The sequence below is a fragment of the Cinclus cinclus genome, chromosome 21, assembly GCF_963662255.1.
Source record: "Cinclus cinclus chromosome 21, bCinCin1.1, whole genome shotgun sequence".
Classification (NCBI taxonomy): Eukaryota; Metazoa; Chordata; class Aves; order Passeriformes; family Cinclidae; genus Cinclus; species Cinclus cinclus.
Window position 1 is genome coordinate 4,219,260 of NC_085066.1, and position 7,962 is coordinate 4,227,221.

The window sequence follows — 7,962 nt, forward strand, 5'->3', positions numbered from 1 at the left end:
GAAAATTCAGGGCAAGCGCATCTGGTGCCTCAGTTTTACCCCAGCATTTGTCAAATTCTCAGTAAGGAGCTGGGTTTCTAGTTTTGATGGCATCACTCAAAATAAGATCCGGAGAAGGGTGTTTTTACGTGGCATAAAAAACACATCCTTTTTTGACCTTGTCACCTGACAGAAGCAAGCACATGGCCACTATTAAGTAAATTATCTGCTGTGAAGAATCATTCAACAGCTATGTACAGAAAAAGCAACCAGGCTCTCATCACACAAAGGACCAGACAGCCTCTGTGTAGCCCCCACAGTCACTTCTCTCAACAATGTCCTCAATTTTGCAAACTCAAATATATTCCAGCAATGACGACCGAAGAAGTTTAAAGCTGAATAACATCTTCAAGATGACAACCTAACTCATTTGAATTGAAAAGAATTGTTTGCATAGCACCTTAAGGGAATAAAAACCCACACACTTCCCCCCCCCCCCCCTTTTTTTTTTTAGTGTAGGAAAAACATACAATCTGGAATTTAAGACACAATTATTCATATTAAAAGAGTTACCTACTTGCAAGAAGCAAGGCAACACATGGGTTGACCACAAATGGACCTGTGTTCTCAAAGATTATGAGCTTGAACACCAATTTTTACTTCATCATTAACAATCAAAACAGCTGTTCCTCCAGACCCTCTTTGCTTTAGTCTTTGCTTTCCCTAGCTGCATCTTAACAATTTTGGTTCTTTAGTTCAAAGAACCGATTTCCTAAGAATCAGTTGCTGTGTTGTTTCACTGCCTCTAAGCAATGATACTGTGATTGTATTTTTAACAGATGAATTTTAAGTGGCAACTGCAAACCAGTGTTGAGAATAGTTTCTACAATAACAGCACAAGAGAATCATGTGATGGAATACTGGCACCAATGTGGTATATGGGAGAGGGTGGTTTGGGAAAAGTCTTTCCTACTTCAGCAACCTTAATGCAAATCAAATAGATAAGAAAAGTACCAATATCTAGCCAAGGTATGGTTTATATTACCCAAGCTGTATTTCATTCAGTATTAACATTTCTTACAGAAGCTTCATGAAAAGAATATCATTTAACACTTTCCACTACAATTTAACTTAAGGACTAGTAATATTTTACCTGTACAATCTATTCAACGTAAAAACCAGGAAATTGAAAATCCGTGGAGAAAACCTCTTAGTACTGAAATCACTTTTATGTTTGTACAATAAAACCGCTGTCACAATTTTTTTTTTTTTTTTTGTAGGACAAGTAACAAGATTAAAACAAAAAAAGCAAGCTCAAACACAAACCAAAATAAAACAGATTACTGAATCATTTAAAAATGATAAATATTTTAGTAGGATAAGGGAGGCAATTCCACCTCTCCAAACCTACTCCCCTTGAAGTACTGCATCCAGCCCTGGGGTGTCACACAGGTCTGAGACTTGGAACAGAAGCACGAAGGGCTTTTTAGGAATCTTTTGAACTTCCCATACCGCTTCCACCTTTGGACTTTTTCATTGCACAGAGACACAGGAGACAGCTGAAGGAGAAGGAACAGAAAGGCTGAGCAGCAGCAGAGGCTGATGAGTGCCACCCCTGTGCGACGGAGGCGCTGACTGGGAATTCTCTCAGCTCTGCAGCTGCCCAGTGAAGGAACCACGAAACCTCCAGAGCCCCACTGTGCTCCACACACCCATCTTGTACTTCCTGCCACGTTCATTTCTTCTCCTCCGACTTGGTGGAGCAATTAAGGCAGCACAGTATTCTCTAATAAGCACAGTCACTTATTTAGCTCCTACTTTGTTGCCACTTAATCTTTGACTTCTAACTATTCCTTCCCAGAGATATTTGATTTAGCTGGACAACGCTGCCTAAGGGTTTCTTAATTTTATCCCAAATCTTGCATGCAACATGTTTGGCTTCTCAAGACTGGTTTGGTTGAATTTCAGGTTTTGGGATCTTTTGCTTGGGTTTTTATTTTTTTGGTGGCTTTTTGTTTGTCTGGGAGGGATTTGCTTGGGTTATTGGTTTGTTTTCTTGGTTTTTTTTGGTTTGGATTGGTTTTGGAGAGGGCATTATTCTTTGGGGTTTTTGGGGGGGAATATTTGTTTAGCTTTTGTTTAAGTTATTAGCTAGTTTTCCTTTTCCCGTCTGAACCCAACCCCGACTTCAGCAGCCCTTTCAGGATGGTGTTCTTAGCTCAATTTTACCCTTTGAACTCCTCAACTACTAAATATTTCCTCCATGGCTACAGTTATCCAATTCAAATTCTTGTTGAATTCCCTAGTAAAAATAAAGAGCACGACCAACACAGTCACAGTTTCAATATTTCATATTGACATAACTTTTCTTGGGCATTGGTGTTTTGGTTGGCTTTTTTTTTTTTTTTTTTTTGCTTGGTTTGTGGTGGACTTTTGCAGTTAAATGATTCCCATAAGAACTGCTGAAATATCATTTCTGTATTTTGCCTTTGAAGCCACATAGGGAAGGTAAGATTGGGAAGGTACACATGCAGCAGAATGAGAGGGGAAATCCATCTATGATACTTTGCTGTTTAAGCTAATAAGGACACATTACTTCCTGAAATAAGATTTTGCTTTCATTTGCAAGTCCTCAAACAAATTATTAAATCCATGGAAGCCATGGATTAAAACCACCCAGCCTTCCATTACCTATTGAAGTCAAGTTTCCTTTTCTGGAATAACAAGATGGCACTGACTGTTATGCTGCACAGACTTAACTTTTTAATTAATTTATTATTTTAGAATAAATTTAAAGGTGGAGGTATATTTTTTGATAAGATAATCATCAGTCAATTCATCTCTACTTTGATCTATCCATTCCACAGTAAAAATTATCACTTTTAGGGTACCTATTAGCAAAATAGTTTCAAGCTAATATTTTGACATATTGCCTAATGGCAACAACTCATCAACTGAGCTATTTCCAGCAGACACCACAAAAAGGCTTTTGACATATAACAGACTGTTTTAATATTGTTTCCCTGGAGAAAACATGCGAGCTTGACTAAAGTTCTCTGCAGTAGATAAATATTTTATACATTGAAGAGGCTGCTGATAAATATATCTAGATAGAAGATAAAAAGTAGACACATATGGTTAAAAAAATTAGTCACTTTCCCTAAATGGAGACTTCTGCCCTTCAGAGCTGAAGGTATTTCTCATATACCAATGTCTCTGAAGATACTTGAGAGTAATTTCACAAGAGTGTGAACAGCACAAACTAATTAGAATAAACCTTATTTCAAATGTTGCAAGCTAGTCTGCCTAAAACTCAGAGTGAGTCATTTTGCTCCTTGAAAGGATGATAAATGAAAATGCTGAATTTTAGTTGGACCAATAAGTGATACTTAATCACATGAACTTACACTCACTTTAATAGTAATGAAAGTCTAGTAGGACTACTTTATCTCTCCAGTTGATCATCCCATCAGTCTGAGAAGAACCATTTCCCCTTTGTATACTCACAGTGGATTTCAAATACTGCTGCACAAATGATTCAACACAGGCTGTGGCCTGAAACAATGCACCAGGAATTTATTGAAAATTGCCCCTTATTCACCTCACAGCAGTATTCTGCTCAGAAGGATTTCCAGCCCTACATCACACGCTGCTCACAGAGCTGAGAAAGAAGAGTTATTGCATGCACCAGAAATAGTTTCCATCCTCAGCACAGCCCTAAATTGCAAGTGGAAAGCAATTTCAAGTGTGCCAGCTTATCACACAGACAAAACACACAAGCACCAAATACAGTGGTGGAATGAAGAGTTTGGCTCTGGCACTGACTGTGATCGTACACACACGTGCCTGAATAAAGAAAACACCAGATTTCATAAAAATATCATCTTGTCACATGCTGAGAGATGCACAGAGTGAACCAGAGCTCAAAAACCTACCTGTCCCCAAAACTATAGCACAGAAAGCCTCAGCCCAGTGAGAACATCAGCACAATTATTTTGAACTAACACAAAAAAAAAAAAAAAGTTGAAATAACTTTCTTTCCTACTTCATTCTTGGAGCCTGAATTTGTTTTTGCAAGATCCATTCTCAAGCACAGAAAGATCCAACTGTGAGCCATCTGTGTGTGAAAGAGTAAATCTAATGAGAAAATATGGAAAATACTCTTTTTAACTCATGTCCTGGGTGTCATGGAACACCCTGGCATCCATACCCTTCTGCCAGGGTTTGACCTGTGAGCTGAGAAGCTGAGCTACAAGACCTGTTGAGAGATCTGAAATCCGTAGATTAAATTCACCTTTCTTTGCACACAGAGGCTTTCAAAAGAGTCATTGCAGGAGTGAGCTGTAAGATGCACAGCACTGAATAGTTAAGAAACCAGTACAAACCAGGGGGGGTGCATCCAGCACGACAATAAATTATCTATGAGGAGCAAGGCTCCTCTAAATGCATTCTGCATGACAGCCTTCTCCACCAGACATCCCAGGAGCAGTATGCAAATACCACCACCGAGAACTAAATGGCCAATCTCAAGATTAAGAATTGTAAATCTTAATCTTTTACCTTGCAAAGGCAATTTACCAAGGAGCAGAAGCACACCTGTGGGCCCTAGTAATTATTTCAGACTGGCAAGCCGAATCAGATCAGAAGCTGCCTGTAGGACTGAACCCAATGTTCCTCCACAAGCAAGGGCCAGGAAGCATCTGTGTTATTACTGCACTTATTTCGTGCTTCAAAGCAGCAGAAAGCAGCTGCTGAAGAAACTAGGTATTTCAAAGTAATAAAGTTTCTAGCTGTATATTTAATAAAAATTCCCTTCTCGCATTTATCCTCCTTCAATATGATATAGAAACCATCAATCTGCTCGTTGGCTACTGCCTTGTACAACTCCTGTTCCATCAGTGTCCAGATACCAACTTGCAATATCAAGTTTTTCAGCACAAATGTAGCTGCTTGTCTTCAAGTCAAGAGGAAGGGGGAAAAAAAGGTGATAAATTAAAATACCTGAATTACAGCAATTGGCTCAGAAAATTACAGCACCATAAATACATTCAGTTTGATTTTTGAGTAATGGCAACATTACCAGAACAGAAGTTATCGCAAGGCTTTAAAAGGAAAATAAATGCTTGCTTATGGAGCACATTTTAAAATGGTTCTTAGAAAGATCTCTACTCAGGAGCGTACTTGCAGAAACATAGAAGTAATCTGAAGAGTTGAATTCTATACAGGAACCAGATAAATGATCATAATACCCTTAATTATTTGTGGGCTTAATCCCCCTTATTCAAAATCAGACAGCCTGCCAGTTTTCCCTTCCTAAGGGGGAATTGGGATTCCAGGAATGCTACAGGAGTTTCCATGTGTTCTAACTCTCACCTCCCTCAGCAAGATGCCTCTGGCTTGTCTTCTCTGGAAACACAAACGCAACCATCGTTTCCCAGTGAATGATTCATCTCTGAGCTTTCTATTCTGGCATCTCCTTATGGCTGCTGATATTTCAGCTAGAGCTCAACAAGGCAAAAACGGAAATCCTGACCTTCCCACTCGAGGCAACTCTTTCTCCCAGTCATGCAAGGCAGTTCTCTGCTTCCTGTCACTCAAACCCATCAGCTGTGTGTCACTGCCAAGCCTTTCCCTCCCATCCAGTGTCTGGCTAAACCTTGGTTATTACTCCTATATTTCAGGCCAGGCTTTCCTGTCCATCCGTGCGCCAAGGATTCACAGCCACTTCTCACATCACAATTCACCTGTACCTCTGCAATTCCCTCAATGCAGTGCAGAGAAACTCTTCCTTGCTTCAATTCACTGACCAGTCCTCCAGCTGCACCAAAAGCTCTCCTTATACTTTTCCTTCTTATTCACCACTACCATAAAAGTAATCTCTTTTAAAGAGGAAATTCTTTCTCAGTGCATGTGGCAAACACATGCCGCAGTTGAGGCATGGCCACCTCTACTGGTGCTTGCTGCTGTTAAGTCAGTGCTGTGCCACCAGTTCCACACACACAAAATAAATACTGCAGGACACCACTCAAAGGCCAGGAAGTGTCAGTAATTAAGACTGATGGGCAGGCTTCATAAATCACACACTAGAGCAGGCGTGTGATAAAAGAAAGAACGGGGATGGAGGGAGAAATGGCTACTCTGAAGCAAAAGGATGTCTGCAAGGAGCAAGGACATCAGAGCACGAGAGAAAACAGGCAGTCCAAGTAAGTTATTCTTATGAGATTAAAGGGAAGCAGTGAGCAAAAAAACCACAAGAGAGTGGCCACACATAAAAAAACCCCTCAAGACAGGTGATGGGTCCACATTTGCTGTAAACCTCCCCTTTCATGAAATCTTCACAGGTAAGTGATTTTTAAGCCCAAACCCCACTGAACAGTGATAGGAGCAATAAAGTAGTTTGAAATGAAAAGGTCCACCAGGGTGAAAGGATGCTCAGGTGAGAAACAAGCTGCACAGAAGGACAAAATGACTGCTCTGATCTGTACAAAATCAACAGGAATCTTTTGAATAATTTTAAGTTAATGAATGATGTTTTGGGTTGTAGGGATGGACAGAGAGGGAGAAGAAATAAATTTATAAGTGAAAAATAATTGGAAAGAAGGATCTATCCTGAAGGAAGCTGAAAAACTGGAAACACTGATTTTATCCATTCTTATTGCCAGTTTAAAGAACTTCTAAATAACTTTTCTACAATTATAACTCAAGTCTTTCATCAATGTAAATACAGTAAAAATGCACAGTAATTATATGAACAATGTCAGTCATCACTGCCTTATTAAAATTAGTTTATGCAACAAGCCTCTTTTTTCTACATAAAGTATGAGAGGACAAACACCCCATGAGTACCAAAGCAAAATTTTAAACCCATCTTCATACACCCTTTTAAGCTTAAGTACAATCTAAAATCCTAGAGGCAATAGAAAATACCTGATCCATAGATAATAGTTACTACCACATTCAAGGAGTTTAATAAAAATTAGACACAAAAACTTTGAAGCAGGTCTATTTCTTATTTAAAATTACATCTGCTACATGCATTCTTTTCAAGCCCTTGTCGAAAATTTTCAAGGCCTTTGATAATTTTCTCCTCCAAAAATATCCCCAAATTCTTTACGACAATTGCTAAAAGAAATGCTTCACATCCCTTCTGAAGAAAGCTCTCACAGTGCAACTAGAAATGTCAATCTGAAAATGTCAAAATATCTCAAAAATAACCCTTTTCAAACTGCAGGAATTTAACTGTTTCGGCATACGATGGAAAGTTTCCTTTCAGGTCAACAGAAAACAGCACTCAAGTGAAGCTATTTGGTTGGATAACTCTATCCTGCCCCATTAGCCACTCAGATTGTATTCCCCAGCACACAATTAGATGACCAGCAGATCATCAGCTAGAATTTGGGCATATTTAACCCCAGCACCTGGTGAGGGAAGGTGTATCCCTCCAGTGCTGACATGCAGATCAGAGCTGCGGATGTATCAGGAACTTTAAAGAGGAGGATACTATTTAGGAAAAAATATCTGAATTAGTAAATACCAGAAGAGCTCATTATTAGAGACCAACTTTTTGGGATGCCCTTTGTGAAGCTTAGCTCAAGGTCAGGACCTCGTTATGTAGTGAACTTGTCAAGTGCAGCACTGACACACTTTAGAAGAGGCTTCTTGAGCTGCACCTTGAAAGAGGAAGAGACACAACCTTGATGAGAGCAGATTCAAGTGATCCTCATAAACACTAGTCTCAGTGGAGCTCATTTTGTTTGTAACAGCTGGCCACCTCTTGCCCTGTTCTAAAAGGATAACTTCCATGGGCATGACAGATCAAGGCTGGGGAGCAGTTCCAGTTTACACAGACCAGTGCACACACGAGTTCCCAACATGAACTGGAAGGCACTCATCCCTCACTGCACTGCCAGAACCCAGCTTACAGACAATCTGTGAACAGAAAGGGATAACAATGACTCAACTCCTTACACAAGGCAAGCTATC